The sequence below is a fragment of the Balaenoptera borealis genome (assembly GCF_965194805.1).
Source record: "Balaenoptera borealis genome assembly, chromosome: 10".
Lineage (NCBI taxonomy): Eukaryota > Metazoa > Chordata > Mammalia > Artiodactyla > Balaenopteridae > Balaenoptera > Balaenoptera borealis.
Genome location: NC_138874.1, coordinates 99842191 through 99862257, shown reverse-complemented (window position 1 = coordinate 99862257; position 20067 = coordinate 99842191). Strand labels below are relative to the sequence as shown.

The window sequence follows — 20067 nt, the reverse complement described above, 5'->3', positions numbered from 1 at the left end:
CACATAAAGAACTCTCAAAACTCAACATTAAAAAACAACCCAACTGGAAAATGGGCAGAAGAGAGATGTAAACATTTCACCAAAGAGCAGATACATATGGCAAATAGCACAAGTAAGATGTTCAACATCATTAGCTATTAGGAAAATGAAAATTAAAACCACAATGAAATATTACTACACTCTGTCAGAGCACCTTAAATAAATAAAAAATAGTGATAACATCAAATGCGGACAAGAATGCAAAGAAGTCAAATATCTTGTATACTGCTGGTGGGAAGGTAAAACAGAGGTGAATACAAAAATTCTGAAAAAACAGTTTAGTGATTACTTATAACTAACCACATACCTACCATATAATCCAGCATTTCACTCTTTGGCATTTACCTCAGAAAAATGAAAACTTGTGCTCACACAAAAAACCTGTACATTGGGACTTCCCTGGCAGTCCAGTGATTAAGACTCTGCACTCCCTAGTGGTTAAGAGTCTGCCTGCCAATGCAGGGGACATGGGTTCGAGCCCTGGTCTGGAAAGATCCCACATGCCACAGAAGCAACTAAGTCCATGCGCCACAACTACTGAGCCCGCGCGCCTAGAGCCCACGCTCAACAAAAAAAGCCACCACAATGAGAAGCTCGCGCACCTCAATGAAGAGTAGCCCCTGCTCACCGCAACTAGAGAAAGCCCGCAGGCAGCAACAAAAACCAAACGCAGCCAAAAATATAAATAAATACTCCGTGCTCCCAATGCAGGGGGCCTGGGTTCAATCCCTGGTCAGGGAACTAGATCCCACATGCCGCAACTAAAAGATCCCACACGCCACAACTAAAGATCCTGCACGCAGCAATGAAGATCCTGCACATGGCAACGAAGAACCGGCGTGCCGCAACTAAGACCCTGCACAGCCAAATAAATAAATAATTTAAAAAAAAAAAAACCTGTACACCAATGTTCATACCATTTATTTGTAATCCCCCACACACACCCAAAAAAGGAATCAATCCAAATGTCCTTTGGTGAGTGAATGGTTAAACTCTGGTACATTCACACAAGGTAACACTACTCAGTAAAAAAAGGAATGAGCTACTGATATATGCAACAAACTGGCTGGATCTCAAGGCTGTTAAGCTTAATGAAAAAGTCAATCTGAAAAGTTTACATACTTTATAATTCCATTTATGCAACATTTTTTGAACTGATGAAACTATACAGATGGAGAATGGAACAGGAATTTTCAGGGGATAAGGACAATGTAGAGAGGGAGAGTTCCTCTGAGGTGATGAAATCATTCCATATCTTAACTGTGAATCTATACGTGGGATAAAAACATGCAGAATCATAGACACACACAAAAACACCTAAAAAAAGGCAAAAAACCGAATATGGTCTTATAGTCCAGTTAACAGTATAGCATCAATGTCAATTTCCTGGTTTTGATATTGCACTCCAATTATATGAGATGCTAACATTAAGGGATGCTGAGTGAAGTGTTATTTTTGCAACTTCCTATGAGTCTATCATTATTTCTAAAGAAAAAGTTAGGGGGAAAAAGTTCATTAATATAGGTTTAAATTCTACATTGCAGTTAATCTTCAAGAAATTATTTATCACTGCCATTTTAAACCAGTTATCATTGAATACCTTCAATTACCTAAAAAGGCTATTAAAATATTCCAACTACATATATGTTTGAGGACTGATTTTCTTCATATTCTTCAGCCAAAATAACATATTGCAACAGACTGAAGCAATTATGAGAATTCAGCCATTATCTGTTAAGGAAGACATTAAGGAAATTTGCAAAAAATGTGAAACAAATCCACTTGTTGTGAAAAGTAGTTATTTTTCATAAAAATTTTTATTTGTTACATGTAATACGTCTTTTAAAAAATTAATTTTTAAATTCCTTGATTTTAATTTCTAATACAGTAAATATGAGTAAATATAACCCTTACATAAATAAGTTCTGAAGTTCTAAATTTTTTAAGACTGTGAAGTTGTTCTAAGGCCAAAACGATAGAGAACTGCTGCTAAAATACTCAGGGATGATGGAGCATCAGATGAACAACTTACTCTCAATTAATTTGGGGAAAAACAGGTTATTTTACTGAACTCCAAACTTCTAAGTTTGTGATCATTTAACAACTTTTAAAAGGTTAATTAGAAATAATAGAAACAAAATAAAAGAACAGGCTACAGACTAGGAATAGATCTTTGTAACTCATTTCTAAAAAAGGATTTGAGTCTAGAAAATATAAAAAAACTTAGCAGATTTCTAAGAAAAGGCAAATACTGCACTAAGAAGTGGGCAGGCAATTCACAGAAGATATTTAAAAGGCCATTAAATACTCAATAGCACTAGTAATTAGAGAAATATGAAAAGCTGTAACTGCCATCAGGTTAGGTGAAAAAGTCTGCTAAAACCAACATGGGAGAAAGTGGAGCTGTGAGAATTCACACTCTGCTGGTAAAAGTATCAATTGTCAAAACGACTTTGGAGAGTAACTTGGCAAAAATTTGATGAATTAGAAAATGTCCAAGTAAACCCATTTGATCTATCAATTCTACTTCTAGGTATTTACAGTATGAAAACTTCTATATTTGCACAAGGAGCCACTGCGGCAAGGTTACACTACCCAATGGAAAAATAAATCACTACACCTAAAGGAAGCAATAGAAACAGATCTCAGAAGAGATGGTAAACAATAAAAACAAAAAGACAAAAAACAGAAAATTCCTTCCAGAATTAGCTCAAGATAGCAGAGTAGAAGGATGTGCACTCACCCCTTTTTATGAGAACACCAGAATCACAACTAACTGTTGAACAACCATCCACAAAAAAATGCTAGAACCTACCAAAAAAGATATCCTACATCCAAAGACAAAGAATAAGCCACAACAAGACAATAGTGGGTGTGCAATCGCGATAAAATCAAATCCCATACCCATGGGTGGGCAACCCACAAACTGGAAAACAATTATACCACAGAAGTTCTCCCACTGGAGTGAAAGATCTGAGCCCCATGTCAGGTTTCCCAGTTGCCTGGGGGTCTGGCAACGGGAGGAGTCGTCGCCAGAGAATCTGGCTTTGAAGACCAGCAGGATTTGATCACAGGACTTCCAAAGGAATGGGGAAAACAGAAACTCCACTCCTGAAGGGCACACACAAAGTCTCGTGTGAACCAGGACCCAGGGGAAAAAAGCAGTGACCCCTTAAGAGACCGGGCCAGACCTAACTGCTAGTATTGGAGGATCTCCTGCAGAGGCAGAGGGTGGTTGTGGCTCACTGTCGGGACAAAGACACTGGCAGCAGCAGTTCTGGGAAGTACTCATTGGCTTGAGACCCTCACCTCCCGGAGGCCACCATGAGCCCCACCAAACAGCCTGTAGGCACCAGTGCTCGGTCGCCTCAGGCCAAACAACCAACAGGGAGGGAACACAGCCACACCCATCAGCAGACAAGTGGGTTAAAGTTTTACTGAGCACAGCCCTACCCACCAGAGGGACAAGACCCAGCTCCACCCACCACCTCTTCCCCCCAGTCAGGAAGCTTGCACAAACCTCTTAGATAGCTTCATCCACCAGAGGGCACACAGCAGAAGCAAGAAGAACTACAATCCTGCAGCCTGGGGAACAAAAACCACAATCATAGAAAGTTAGACAAAATGAAACAGCAGAGGAATATGTCCCACATGAAGGAACAAGATAAAACCCCAGAAAAACAACTAAGTGAAGTGGAGATAGGCAACCTTCTAGAAAAAGAATTCAGAATAATGATAGTGAAGATGATCCAGGATCTTGGGAAAAAAATGGAGGCAAGGATCAAGAAGATGCAAGAAATGTTTAACAAAGACCTAAAAGAACAAAAGAACAAACAGATTAACAATACAGTAACTGAAGTGAAAAATACGCTAGAAGGTATCAATAGCAGAATAACTGAGGCAGAAAAATGGATAAGTGACCTGGAAGACACAATGATAGAAATCACTGCTGAACAGAATAAAGAAAAAAGAATGAAAAGAAATGAAGAAAATCTAAGAGACCTCTGGGACAACATTAAAACACACCAACATTTACATTATAGGGGTCCCAGAAGGAGAAGAGTGAGACAAAGGACCTCAAAATATATTTGAAGAGATAACAGCTGAAAACATCTCTAACATGGGAAAGGAAACAGTCACCCAAGTCCAGGAAGCACAGACAGTACCAGGCAGTATAAACCCAAGAAGGAACATGCCAAGACACATAGTAATCTAAATGACAAAAACTAAAAACAAAAAATATTAAAAGCAACAGGGGAAAACAACAAATAACATACAAGGGAACTCACACAAGGTTATCAGCTGATTTCTCAGCATAAACTCTGCAGGGCCGAAGGGAGTGGCACAATATATTTAAAGTGATGAAAGGGAAGAACCTACAACCAAAAATACTCTATGTAGCAAGACTCTCATTCAGATTTGACAGAGAAATCAAAAGCTTTACAGACAAGCAAAAACTAAGAAAATTCAGCATCACCAGACCAACTTTGCAATAAATGCTAGAGGAACTTCTCTAGGCAGGAAGAGACCAGCAACTTTAACAAACCTTGTACATATACAGACTGCTATATCAAAACCTCATGGAAACAAAAAACCCCAAAACTACAATAGATACACACACAAAAGAAGAAAAAGTAACCCAAACACAACACTAAAGATGGTCATCAAACCACAAGAGAAGAAAACAAAAGAGAAAAGGAAGAAAAAAGACCTACAAAAACAAACCCAAAACAATTAAGAAAATAGCAATAGGAACATACATATCAATAATTACCTTAAATGTAAACGAATTAAATGCTCCAACCAAAAAACAAAGAATGGATACAAAAACAAGACCTGTATATATGCTGTCTACAAGAGACCCACTTCAGACCTAGAGACACCTACAGACTGAAAGTGAGGGGATGGAAGAAGGTACTATATGCAAATGGAAATCAAAAGAAAGCTGGAATAGCAATACTCATTTCAGACAAAATAGACTTTAAAATAAAGACTGTTAAAGAGACAAAGAAGGATACTACATAATGATCAAGAGATCAGTCCAACAACAAGATATAACAATTGTAAATATATATGCACCCAACATAGGAGCACCTCAATAAATAAGGCAAATACTAACAGCCAAAAAGGGAGAAACCAACAGTAACACAACAATAGTGGGGGACTTTAACACCCCACTTTCATCAATGGACAGATCATGCAGACAGAAAATCAATAAGGAAACACAGGCCTTAAATGACACATCAGACCAGATAGACTTAATTGATATTTATAGAGCATTCTATCCAAATGCCACAGAATACACGTTCTTCTCCTGTGCACAAGGAACATTCTCCAGGACTGACCACATGCTGGGCCACAAAAAGCAAGCCTCGGGCTTCCCTGGTGGCGCAGTGGTTAAGAATCTGCCTGCCAATGCAGGGGACACGGGTTCGAGCCCTGGTCTGGGAAGATCCCACATGCCGCAGAGCAACTGGGCCCGTGAGCCACAACTACTGAGCCTGTGCGTCTGGAGCCTGTGCTCCGCAACAAGAGAGGCCGCGACAGTGAGAGGCCCGCGCACCGTGATGAAGAGTGGCCCCCGCTTGCCACAACTAGAGAAAGCCCTCACACAGAAACGAAGACCCAACACAGCCAAAAATAAATAAATTAAAAAAAAAAAGCAAGCCTCAGTAAATTTAAGAAAATTGAAATCATATCAAGCACCTTTTCCAACCATGATGCTACGAGATTAGAAATAAACTATAAGAAAAAAATGTAAAAAGCACAAACATGTGGTGGCTAAACAACATGCAACTAAACAACCGATGGATCACTGAAGAAATCAAAAAGGAAATCAAAAAATACCTAGAGACAAATGAAAACAAAAGCACAACGATCCAAAACCTATGGGATGCAGCAAAAGCAGTTCTAAGAGGGAAGTTTATAGCAATACAATCTTACCTCAGGAAACATGAAAAATCTCAAATAAACAACCTAAACTTACACCTAAAGCAACTGAAGAAAGAACATCAAAACCTGAAGTTACTAGAAGAAATCATAAAGACCAGAGCAGAAATAAATGAAATAGAGACAAAGAGAACAACAGTAAAGATCAATGAAACTAAAAGCTGGTTCTTTGAAAAGAAAAACAAAATTGATAAATCTTTAGCCAGACTCATCAAGAAAAAAAAAAGGAAGAGGACTCAAATCAATAAAATTGAAAATGAACAAGAAGTTACAACTAACACCACAGAAATGCAAAGGATCATAAGAGACTACTACAAGCAACTGTATGCCAATAAAATGGACAACCTGGAAGAAATGGACAAATTCTTAGAAAGGTACAATCTCCCAAGACTGAACCAGGAAGAAATAACAAATATGAACAGACCAATCACAAGCACTGAAATTGAAACTGTGATTTAAAAACTTCCAGCAGGGCTTCCCTGGTGGCGCAGTGGTTGAGAGTCTGCCTGCTAATGCAGGGGACACGGGTTCGAGCCCTGGTCTGGGAAGATCCCACATGCCGCAGAGCAACTGGGCCCGTGAGCCACAACTACTGAGCCTGCGCGTCTGGAGCCTGTGCTCCGCAGCAAGAGAGGCCACGATAGTGAGAGGCCCACGCACCACGATGAAGAGTGGCCCCTGCTTGCCGCAACTAGAGAAAGCCCTCGCACAGAAACGAAAACCCAACGCAGCCATAAATAAATAAATTAATTTAATTAAAAAAAAATTAAAAAAAAAACTTCCAGCAAACAAAAGTCCAGGACCTGATAGCTTCACAGGTGAATTCTATCAAACATTTAGAGGAGAGCTAACACCTAGACTTCTGTAACTGTTCCAAAAAACTGCAGAGGAACGAAAACTCCCAAATTCATTCTATGATGCCACTGTCACCCTGATTACCAAAACCAGACAAAGATACCACATGAATAGAAAATTTTAGGCCAATATCACTGATGAACACAGATGCAAATATCCTCAACAAAATACTAGCAATCCAAATCCAACAATATATTAAAAAGGATCATACAACAAGATGAAATGGGATTTATCCCAGGGATGCAGGGATTTTTCAACATCCGCAAATCGATCAGTGTGACACACCACATGAACAAATTGAAGAATAAAAACCATATGATCATCTCAACAGATGCAGGAAAAAACTTTTGACAAACTTTAGCACCCATTTATGATAAAAACTCTCCAGAAAGTGGGCATAGAGGAAACATACCTCAACATAATAAAGGCCATATACGACAAACCTACAGCTAACATCATACTCAATGGTGAAAAGCTAAAAGCATTTCCTCTAAGATCAGGAATAAGACAAGGATGTCCTCTCACCACTTCTATTCAGCACCATTTTGGAAATCCTAGCTACAGCAATCAGAGAAGAAAAAGGTATCCAAATTGGAAAAGCAGTTAAAACTCTCACTGTTTGCAGAAGACATGATACTATACATCAAAAATCCTAAAGATGCTACCAGAAAGCTACTGGAGCTCATCGATGAATTTGGTAAAGTTGCAGGTTACAAAACTAATATACAGAAATCTGTTACATTGTTATACACTAACAATGAAAGATCAGACAGAGTAATTCAAGAAACAATCCCACTTACCATCACATCAAAAAGAATAAAAAACCTAGGAATAAACTACCTAAGGAGACCAAAGACCTGTACTCCAAAAACTATAAGATGCTGGTGAAAGAAATCAAAGATGACACAAACAGATGGAAAGATACACCATGTTCTTGGATTGGTAGAGTCAGTATTGTCAAAATGACTATACTACCCAAAGCAATCTGCAGATTCAATGAAATCCCTATCAAATGCCACTGGCATTTTTCATAGAACTAGAACAAAAAAATCTTAAAATTTGTATGGAGACACAAAAGACCCAGAACAGCCAAAGCAATCTTGAAAAAGAAAAACGGAGTTGGAGGAATCAGGCTCCCTGACTTCAGACTATACTACAAAGCTATAGTCATCAAAACAGTATGGTACTGGCACAAAAATAGAAATATAGATCAATGGAACAGGACAGAAAGCCCACAGATAAACCCACGCACCTATGGTCAATTAATCTATGACAAAGGAGACAAGACCGTACAATGTGTAAAGACAATCTCTTCAATAAATGTGCTGGGAAAACTGGACAGCTATGTGTAAAAAAATGAAATTACAAACATTTTTAACACCATACACAAAAACAAGCTCAAAATGGATTAAAGACCTAAATGTGAGACTGAACACCATAAAACTCTTAGAGGAAAACATAGGCAGAACACTCTCTGACATAAATTGTAGCAGTATCTTTTTCAATCCATCTCCCAGAGTAATGAAAATAAAAACAAAAATAAACAAATGGGACCTAATTAAACTCAAAAGCTTTTACACAGCAAAGGAAACCATAAATAAAATGAAAAGACAACCCACAGAATGCGAGAAAATATTTGCAAATGATGTGATGGACAATGGATTAGTCTCCAATATTTACAAACAGCTCATGTGGCTTAATATCATCAAAACAAGGAATCCAATCAAAAAGTGGGTAGAAGACCTAAATAGATATTTCTCCAAAGAAGATATACAGATGGCCAAGAGGCACATGAAAAGATGTTCAACATCGCTAATTATTAGAGAAATGCAAGTCAAAACTACATTGAGATATCACCTCACACCAATCAGAATGGCTATTATCAAAAAATCCACAAACAGTAAATGCTGGAGAGGGTGTGGAGAGAAGGAAACCCTCCTACACTGTTGGTGGGAATGTAAATTGGTACAGCCACTATGGAGAACAGTATGGAGGTTCCTTAAAAATTAAAAACAGAGCTACCATATGATCCTGCAATCCCACTCCTGGGCATATATCCAGAGAAAAACATGGTCCAAAAGGATACATGCATCCTGATGTTCATTACCACATTGTTTACAATAGCCAAGATATGGAAGCAACCTAAATGTTCATTGACAGAGGAATGGATAAAGAAAATGTGGCACATATATACAATGGAATATTACTCAGCCATAAAAAAGAACGAAATAATGGGCTTCCCTGGTGGCACAGTGGTTGAGAATCTGCCTGCCAATGCAGGGGACACGGGTTCGAGCCCTGGTCTGGGAAGATCCCACATGCCGCGGAGCAACTGGGCCCGTGAGCCACAACTACTGAGCCTGCGCGTCTGGAGCCTGTGCTCCGCAACAAGAGAGGCCGCGATAGTGAGAGGCCCATGCACTGCGACGAAGAGTGGCCCCCGCTCACCGCAACTAGAGAAAGCCCTCGCACAGAAACAAAGACCCAACACAGCCAAAAATAAATAAATATATTTAAAAAAAAAAAAGTAAAGATGAGTATTCCAACCCCCCAGCATAAATAATTAAAAAAAAAAAAAAGAATGAAATAATGTCATTTGCAACAACCTGGATGGACCTAGAGACTATCATACTGAGTGAAGTCAGAGAGACAAAGTGAAATATCGTATGATATTGCTTATACGTGGAATCTAAAAAACAGATGCAAATGAACTTATTTACAGAACAGAAACAGACTCACAGACTTAGAGAACAAACTAATGGTTACTGGGGGGAAGGGTGGGGAGAAGGCATGGTTACGGAGTTTGGGACTGACATGTACACAGTGTTATATTTTAAATGGATAACCAACAAGGACCTACTATATACAGGGAACTCTGCTCAATATGTAACAACCTAAATGGGAAAAGAATTTGAAAAAGAATAGGTATGTGTATATGCATAACTGAATCACTTCACTGTACATGTGAAACTAACACAACATTGTTAATCAACTATACTCCAATATAAAATTAAAAGTTTTTTAAAAAAAGACAAAAAAATATAAGTTGCAGAATGGTAAAGAATGGTTCCATGTGTAAAAAGTTTCAAAACATACAAATTAATGTATATGGTCTGTGAATACATACATACATACATTTATACACAAAGGATTGAGAAACATCAAATTTGGGATGGTGGTTTCTAAGCTGTAGCTCAGGGTAAAGACAAGGTAAGATAGTATGCTAACCCAATGTTTGACAAGTGGATTTCATAGAGTCCAAAGTTATGTTTTCATTTTGAAGCAAATGCTCAAATGAACCTTGAGTTCCTCTCCTGGCTGTCTGAAAGATCTAGAAAGACATATTCACTAGTTATTAGAAGAATATTTATTCAACAAATACAATGAGAAATAATGTTATATCTATCAAATTGATTAAAAAATAAAAAAGAACCATGCTGGTGAGGACACAGAGAAAGTTACACCCTCACAGACTGCTGATGGGCATACAATCCAGTAAAGACTTTCTGAAAATGTGGCTTCTTCGTAATATGATTGACTTGGCACTTTTTGTTTGTTTGAAGAAAAATATAAATGTATGTGAGAGTTACACATCTGTGTAGGAACACAGAAAAAAATAAAAGAATATACTCTCAAACTGTTCATTTAAGTGCTTACCCCTCTCTCTGGAAAAGACACTGGAGTTGGAGGTTATGAGAGAGAGATAAGAAGAGGAAATGCCAGGGAAGGAGGTAAAGAAATGGAAGTTGAGAGCAAATCATAAAGGGCCATGGATACTGAGCTAAAAGAGTTTGGACTCTGTCACAAATTCTTCACCTAGGATCTTACAAGCACCACATGGAGGACAGTGATGAAACAGATATGCATTCTGAGCCTGACTTATCTGGAAAGGAAGTTATGTGTCTGCATGTGCCGCAGTCTAGCAGTACTGAAGGAAGACAGATCTGTCATCAAGACTTCAGCTAAACCCTTTCCCAAAAAGCAAATCTCCACTCCCTCTGCTTTTGCCTCCCCAGTCCTAATGGTGTAAGACTTGTTACCTCAGCTTAGATAGGTTGAGAAGTTTATCAACTATGATCACATGATTACCTTTGATTTCCAAAGTAACCCTCTGTGAAGCAGGCACCCCAGGAGGGTTATTCTCATTAACAGATGAGTTAACCAAGGTTTATGGAAGTTAAATCATTTGCCCAATAGCACGGTGGGAAACTGACAATAACACCACTAGAGGTAGCAGCAGTGCTAAATGCTTTTTAGCTCATATCTCATTAAGTCCTTGCAACAATTCTGAAGCAGATAAAGTCCATTTATAGATAAGGAAACTAAGGCTCAAGAGCAATCAAACAACTTGTCAAAGACCACACAGACCATAACTGGCTAAGTCACAAGACTAACATAGTTCTGACTCCAAGACCCTTGTCTTAACCAATATACTATTTCAGAATACATTAAGTGGTTATACATAATCATGTAAATAAGCAGGATTCGACACATGAACCAAGGAAAATTTCTGACAGAACAAGACTTCAAAAGGTAGGACTGCTTTCTATAGTCTGAAGAAATGCTGAATAAAAAAAGCCAAAACAGAAAATCTAACTATCTATCTTTAAAAAATTATCCCCCCCAACACAGATCACACTAGTAGTTTACTTAGCAATCTGGCATTTAAAAGGTAAATTTCTTCCAATAATATATTATTATATGTCTATATGCATAATTCATATAACCTCAAGTTCAACGAGTTCAATTATTTTCTACTGAGTGGTATCTTTCTGAAAAGTATGATAAAAACAATATGTTTTATAAATTAATTTGAATTCAGTACCTTAGAGTTTAACTCTACAACCATTTAGGCCAACTTTTCCATTAACAGAATATATAAATAAATGTTTCAATAACTGACCACTAGGAAGTGATGATACAGCTCAATTTAGAAAAGAAACTGACTCAGGCATCCTTGGCCCATGCACTAATCATTAAAAACTAGCACTGACTATTCCCTTACAGTAATATTGTCATATGATCCAGCAATCCCACTCCTGGGCATATATCCAGAGAAAACCATAATTCAAAAAATACACGTACCCCAATGTTCACTGCAGTGCTATTTACAATAGCCAGGACATACAAGCAACCTAAATGTCCATCAACAGAGGAATGGATAAAGAAAATGTGGTGTGTGTATATATATATATATATATATATACACACACACACACACACACACACACACACACACACACACACACACACACACACACAATGGAATATTACACAGCCATTAAAAAGAACAAAATAATGCCATTTGCAGTGACGTGGATGGACCTAGAGATTGTCATACTGAGTAAGTCAAAGACAAATATTATGATATTGCTTATATGTGGAATCTAAAAAAATGGTACAAATGAACCTATTTACAAAACAGAAATAGAGTCACAGATGCAGAAAACAAACTTATTGTTACTAAGGGGGAAGGGGGGGAGGGATAAATTGGAAGGTTGGGATTTGACATATACACACTACTATATATAAAATAGATACCTAATAAGAACCTACTGTACAGCACAGGGAACTCTACTCAACACTCTGTAATGATATGGGAAAAGAATCTAAAAATGAGTGGATGTATGTATACGTATAACTGATCCACTTTGCTGTACAGCAGAAACTAACACAACATTGTAAATCAACTATACTCCAATAAATTTTTTTAGAAGAGTACATGCTTATTTTTTAACTATTTTTCTCTTGTCTAGGATAAAGGGAATTATTCAGATAAATGAGGGGGGAACTGGATGTCCAGAGACTTTAGGAGTTCTAGCTACATTAAATTTGACCCACCTTATAATCTAACTCAGTCTCTACCCTGTATTCTCATGTTAAATGTAGGTATCACCTAGCTAGTTTCTGTCTCTAAAGGATTTTGGTTAAAAGTAGTATCGAAAAACAAATGAAATTAAAAAAAAAAAAAAAAGCATAAGATCTGGAGCTGTGGGTTTGGGTTCCAAATCCCTTGATTAATTACAATGTGATTTCTACTTCCCTTACATTTCTAGGTCTCAGTTTATCTGAAAAAATGAGTTTGGGGAGATACATGATCTCATAGGTACCTTAAAGCTCTAAAACTCCTCCTACTGCTAAGTCTTCACAGAAAGTAGTTCCAAAGACCAATTTTGGGTGTTCAATACATAGTAGGATATTTAAGAATTACCTTCAGACTGGAAAATTCATTCTAACAAAATGTCCAGGTCAAAAACCAAACCCTTAGAATTACAGAAAAGATACTTCCAAAATTAAGTGTGTTCTGATTATATTTACATTCTGGGACAGTAGTTACCATCTATATATATTAAAAAGCTTACTTGGTCCACATGGCTATAGGTAATCATAGCTGCAAATGTTTTGAAATACCCTTACAATGTATTAATCACAATATGTTCTGTAATACAGTCTCAGCATTTCCCAAAACGTATTTCTACAACATCTAGTTCCATGGTCAAACAGGTTTAGAATAAGATGTGTTTCTGCTGTCTGACAGCAGAAATTATTAGTTTTAATATAATAATGTACTCTTTTTTTTTTTTTGGCTGAGTTGTGTCTTCGTTGCTGTGCGTGGGCTTTCTCTAGTTGCGGCAAGCAGGGGCTACTCTTCGTTGTGGTGCACGGGCTTCTCATCGCGGTGGCTTCTCTTGCTGTGGAGCTCGGGCTCTAGGCGCGTGGGCTTCAGTAGTTGCAGCACACGGACTCAGGAGTTGCAGCATGCAGACCTTAGAGCATGTGGGCTTCAGTAGTTGCAGCACATGTGCTCAGCAGTTGCGGCTCGCAGGCTCTAGAGCACAGGCTCAGTAGTTGTGGCTCTCAGGCTTAGTTGCTCCGCAGCATGTGGGATCTTCCCGGACCAGCAATCAAACCTATATCCCCTGCATTGGCAGGCGGATTCTTAACCTCTGCGCCACTAGGGAAATACCTAGTATAATAATGTACTCTTAATGAAGAATATAATATACGAGATTTCCCAATTTATTTGCATCAGAAAACCTTTTCTGAGGAATATCTGTATCTCATAGTTTCAAGTGAAAAGCACAAATATTTAGCAGTAAATAAAGGTCACTTTTAGACAAATTAGAACACTGATAGAACTTTACAGAATTATTTTTAAATTTGATATTTAAAAAACACTGGATCAATAATTGGAGTAACAAAGACTTAAAACTGAAATCTCCAATAATCTACCAGGCATTGTAATTCTCTGTAAGGGTATTAGAATGAGCTTTTGTATCTGGGGCTAACAAAGTAATATATTCAGTCACATAGGAATGGGGTGGAAAAAATACCTACCTTCTCTGAGCTGTTACCCTGCTCCTGCTAGTAGACAAAGGGTAGGTAAAACAGAACTGGGTCAAATGAATATATGTTCAAATCACAGAACAGAAGAAGCTTGCCCACTAGCTATCAAGATTTTTCAAACATATTTCTTTTAATAGAGTCATTAAGTGAGGAAAATAATTGACATTTCCCTTGAAAAACAATATGCCATTCAGAATACCAGATTATTCCAGAACTAGCATGTATTATGCCAAAAGACTTAAAATAAAAAATTCTAGTGGTACCAACTAAAGTACAAAAGTTCAATTTTCAGATTCAACTGAAAAAGGAATCAACATCTAAATAAACTAAAGAACTAAAGAGCACTCTAATTCCTAACTAGAGGCATTAGTTTCTAGTCTCATTTTTAATGCTTTATAATGTACAAGGCTTCAGAAATATAAATTAATACAATCAAACTCAAATGTTTGTGTTTTTTTAATTAAAAAAAATTGATCTAAAAGAACCTCTGTAAATGAACTGTTTTCAACTTTCAGAAAACTACATCAGCACATATTTTATTCCTTGTACTTTTTTTTCAACTGACAAAATAACTTTAATGACCTCTAAGTTTAACATTTAACTCTAAAGTCTATGATTTAACCACATAATGAAGGCTACTAATATAAACACTATATATATATATATATATATATATATATATATATACACACATACATATATACACACACACATATATATATATATATATATATGTATATATCTTTCTTGACATTCAAGAAAAACCTGCCATGTTAACTTTGGAATTCCTATCTACAAATACCATGGTAAATATAATTCCCAAAGATCATAAAGTACCACAAAACCAAAACAAAAAAAAAGTAGACGTATACTTGAATCTCAATGAGAATACTGTATATGCAATGGAGTAACATATGAGCTAATGAATAAAAAAGCTCATTCAGTGTGAGCATGGGGTGGAGGTTTAAATTAAAACTCATACCTCTTGTAGTGCCTAAGACTCAAATTCTTGCCCTAGCAAAACTTGACAAATTACTACATTATACTTTTTAAGGGACTGTATGAAAATCACCTATAATTGAATAAGATGCTGACCATTAAATCCACAAATGCCAAGGATTTTCTATACAGACATGCAGATTTCTTCAAGTTTGCTTGAATAATTCCTGTATCCACACTTTTATTTTAAATCTGTGGTCCATTTGCCCCAGGTCTTCCCTGCCTCACCCTAAAAGTACAAAATACAGCTAAGTTACCATCCTGCTATTTCCTGAATTCCACCTTAATTTTCTCCAAATATTATTAAGCCTATTTTTTTTTTTGGAGTACAGTTGCTTTACAATGTTGTGTTAGTTTCTGCTGTACAGCAAAGTGAATTAGCTATATATATATATATATATATATATATATATATATATATATATATATATATATATATATATATACACACACACACACACACACACACATACATATAACCCCTCTTTTTTGGATTTCCTTCCCATTTAGGTCACCAGCGAGCACTGAGTAGAGAGTTCCTTGTGCTATACAGTAGGTTCTCATTAGTTATCTATTTTATACATAGTAGGGTATATATGGCAATCCCAATCTCCCAATTCATCCCACCCACCCCCATTCCTTGTACTTTAAAAATTATCTTAATTCTGACAAAATTGGACCTACAGCCCTTATGATTTTTGGTTTAAAAATGGCAGGGTAAAAAATGATGTGACCTCTTTCTCCTCTTGAAAAAATCTCAAAACTAAGAAAACAATGAGAAATAGAAATACAAACTACACTTCCATCCTTAAGCACACTAGGAGACATCCCTAACCACATATGTGAGAATGCAATGGGTTAAAGAGGGATGCTGGACGGTCTCAAGCAAGGGAGAAGGTTTGCAGCTTCAAATCTCAACATTATCATACCTCAGTTCTCTAAAGTACTTGGCATGGCCAGAAGGGCAAGGCCAACAATCCCTTGTTTGGCATATCGGAAGCTTTCACAGATTTCATTTTGCATCACTGAGACACAGGAGAATCAGAACTGAACAAGAAATCATAGAGTTTAAAAGGGTACATGTTTTCCCGCGGGTGGGGGAAAGACTATTGTACTTCAAGGATTCAAAGAGAATTCTTTGAGAATCTACACAAACTCACTGCTACCTAAAAATGAACAGGAGAAGGAAGTCAATGGCAAAAGCAGCAGATCAATATGTATAGAGTCTTCAAGGTCAAAAAATCTGACCAAGAATTAATACTGAGTCTAACAATATAGTTCAGTATAAAAACAACAGGTAAATATTATTAAATATGTAAGAACTCAAGGAATATTGTTCCTATGAACTGCTCTTGAAGAAAACACTAGTTTATAAAGTTCTATCATCCAGAAGACACATAGAAAAACTATGACCTCCTGGGCCTCAGCACCACCCACCAGTGGCCTAACACCAAGTCTGGGACCCCGAGGTCCCAGAGCCAGAGACCCCAGGACACAGCTCCATGTACCAGTAGGCCAGCACTGGCACCAGGACTCAGCCTCATCCACTGTTGGGCAGGCACAAGCCCCTGGAACCCCTGGGCCTCAGCCCCACTCACCAGTGGGCCAACAGCAGTCCCAGAACTATTGTGGCCCCACAGCCAGCCATGTAAAGACCCAGCCCACCCACCAATAGGCCAGGACCACCCCAGGACTCCTCTGGCCATGTAGCCAAATGTGCCAGGACCCAGCCCCACCCACCAGCGGCCAGCAGCCTCCACAAAAGGCGGGGCCTGGCAACCAACTAGACTGGGGGCCAGCCATACCTGAGTGTGCCCACAGTAGGCAGCCCACCACAACATAAGCGCCGACAGAGCCCACAAAGAAGACATTCCTAGAACTTATAGCTCTGGTGACCAGAGGGGAGTGTGCTATTGGGATCCATAAGACATTTCCTATATAAGGCTACTATTCCAAGATCAGGAAATATAACCAATCTACTTAATACACAGAAATAAAAGTAGCAAATTAAGCAAAATGAGGGAGACAGAGGAATATATCCCAAATGAAGGAACAAGTTAAAACCCCATAAGAACTAAGTGGAGATATGGAATCTACCCAATAAAGAGTACAAGGTAATGATCTTAAAGATGTTCAAAAAACTCCAGAGAAGAATCGATAAACACGGTGAGAAGTTTAACAAAGAGACAGAAAATATGAAGAGCAACCACAGATGAATATGATAACTGAAATAACAAATATATTAGAAGGAATCAACAGTAGATTAGATGATACAGAGAAATGGAGCAGCAAACCAAAGTCAGAGTAGTGGAAATCACTGAAGCTGGAAAGAAAAAAGAATAAAAAGAAATGAGGACAGTTTAAGAAACCTCTAGGACAACATAAAGCATACTAACATTCATATTATAGGGATCCCAGAAGGGGGTGGGGGTTGGGGGTAGTGCAGAGAACATATTTGAGGACATAATAGTTGGAAACTTCCCTAACCTGGGAAAAGAAACAGACATCCAGGTCCAGAAAGCACAGACAGTCCCAAACAGGATCAACCAAAAGAGGACCACACCAAGACACATTGTAATTAAAATGGCAAAAATTAAAGATTAAGGGAGAATATTAAAAGCAGCAAGGGAAAAGCAACAATTTATGTACAAGGGAACTCTCATAAGACTACCAGCTGTTTTTCAACAGAAACTCCACAAGCCAAAAGGGGATGGCATGATATATTTAAAGAGATGAAAGAATAAAACCTACAATGAAGAATACTCTACCCAACAAGGCTTTCATTCAGATTTGGAAGAGAGATCAAAAGTTTTACGGACAAGCAAAAGCTAAAAGAGTTCAAAACCACAAAACCAGCTTTACAAGAAAGGTTAAAGACCACAACTAGAAATATGAAAATTACAAAAGGAAAAATCTCATTGGTAAAGGGAAATATACAGTAAAGGTAGTAAATCAATAAAGCTTGCAGGAAGGTTAAAAGACAAAAGTAGTAAAATCATCTATATCCACAATAAGTAGTTAAGGGATATATAAAACAAGAAGATACAAAATATCTTACACCAATCAAAACAGTAAATGAGAGAGGGGGAGTAAAAATGGAGGGCTGTTAAAATGCATTCAAACTTGAGATCAGAAACTTAAAATACTCACATAGGTATAGATTGCTGTAATATAAACCTCATAGTAACTACAAACTAAAAATCTATAATAGATACACACCCAAAAAAGAGGAAAGTATCCAAACATAACACTACGGATAGTCACCAAACCACAAAAGAGCAAAAGAAGGAACAAAAAGCACTACAAAAATAACCCAAAAACAAACAAAATGGCAACAGATACATACCTATCACTAAATACTTTTAATGTAAATGGACTAAATGCTCCAAACAAAAGCACTACAAAAATAACCCAAAAACAAACAAAATGGCAACAGATACATACCTATCACTAAATACTTTTAATGTAAATGGACTAAATGCTCCAAACAAAAGACATAGAGTAGCTGAATGGATACAAAAACAAGACCCATATGTATGCTGCCTACAAGAGACTCGTTTCCGGTCTAAAGACACACATAGACTGAAAGCTAGGGAATGGAAAAAGGTATACCATACAAATGGAAAATCAGGGTAGCAATATTTATAGCAGACAAAATAGACTTTAAAACAAAGACTGTGACCAGAGACAAAGGGCATTACATGACGATAAAAGGATGAATCCAAGAAGCTATAGCAACTGTAAATACATATATGCACCCAACAAAAGAGCAGCTAAATACATAAAGCAAATATTAATAGATATAAAGAAAGAAACTGACATTAACACAGTAATAGTAAGGGACTTTAACACCCCACTTATATAAATGGACAGATTATCCAGACAGAAAAATCAATAAGGAAACACTGGCCTTAAATGACACATTTGACCAAATGGATTTAATAGCTACATAGAGAACATTCCATGCAAAAAGCAGTAGAATACACACTCTTTTCAAGTACATATGGAACATTCTCTAGGATACATCACAAGCTAGGCTACAAAACAAGTCACAGTAAATTTAAGAAGAATAAAATCGTATCAAGCAAGTTTCCCAATCACAAGGCTATGAGACTAGAAATCAACAACAAGGAAAAAAAACTGCAAAAAACACAAACACATGGAGGCTACACAATATGCTACTAAACAGTCAATGGATCATTGAAGAAATAAGGTGAAATAAATAAAATAAATACCCAGAGACAAATGAAAATAAAAATACAATGAACCAAAATCTATGGGACATAGCAAAAGCAGTTCTCAGAGGGACACTTATAGTGATACAAGCATACCTCAGGAAACATTAAAAATCTCAAATAAACAACCTCACCTTACACCTAAAGGAACTAGAAGAAGAAATAACCCAATGTTAGCAAAAAAAGTAAATCATAAAGATCAGAGCAAAAAGAAATGAAATAGAAACTAAAAAACAATAGAAAAGATCAATGAAACTAAAAGCGAGTTCTTGAAAAGAAAAACAAAATTGATAAGCATTTAGCCAGACTCATCAAAGAGAGGGCCCAAATAAATAAAATCAGAAATGCAAAAGAAGTTACAACTGACACTACAAAAATACAAAGGATCACAAGAGATTACTATGAACAATCATACACCAATAAAATGGACAACACAGAAGAAAAGGACAAATTCCTAGAAATGTACAATCTCCCAAGACTGAATCAGGGAGAAATACAAAATATGAACAGACTAATTACCAGGAATGAAATCAAATCAGTAACCAAAAAATCCCCAACAAACAAAAGTCCAGGACCAGAGAGCTTCACAGGTGAATATTACCAAACATTTAGAGAAGAGTTAATACATATCCTTCTAAAACTA

General features: G+C 37.2%; 1 protein-coding gene across 9 annotated transcripts in view; it reads right to left on the bottom strand.

Moving 5' to 3' along the window:
- SHOC2 (SHOC2 leucine rich repeat scaffold protein) overlaps window positions 1-20067 on the bottom strand; it is a 102459-nt gene that overhangs the window by 63912 nt on the left and 18480 nt on the right. For 3 of the 9 annotated variants that reach the window (XM_082408351.1, XM_082408349.1, XM_082408352.1), the window contains exon 2: window positions 3560-3624. The exons of the other annotated variants lie outside the window; for them this stretch is intronic. The gene's annotated coding sequence lies outside the window, so the exon portion shown is untranslated. The remainder of the gene's footprint in view (window positions 1-3559; window positions 3625-20067) is intronic. 9 annotated transcript variants of the gene reach the window in all.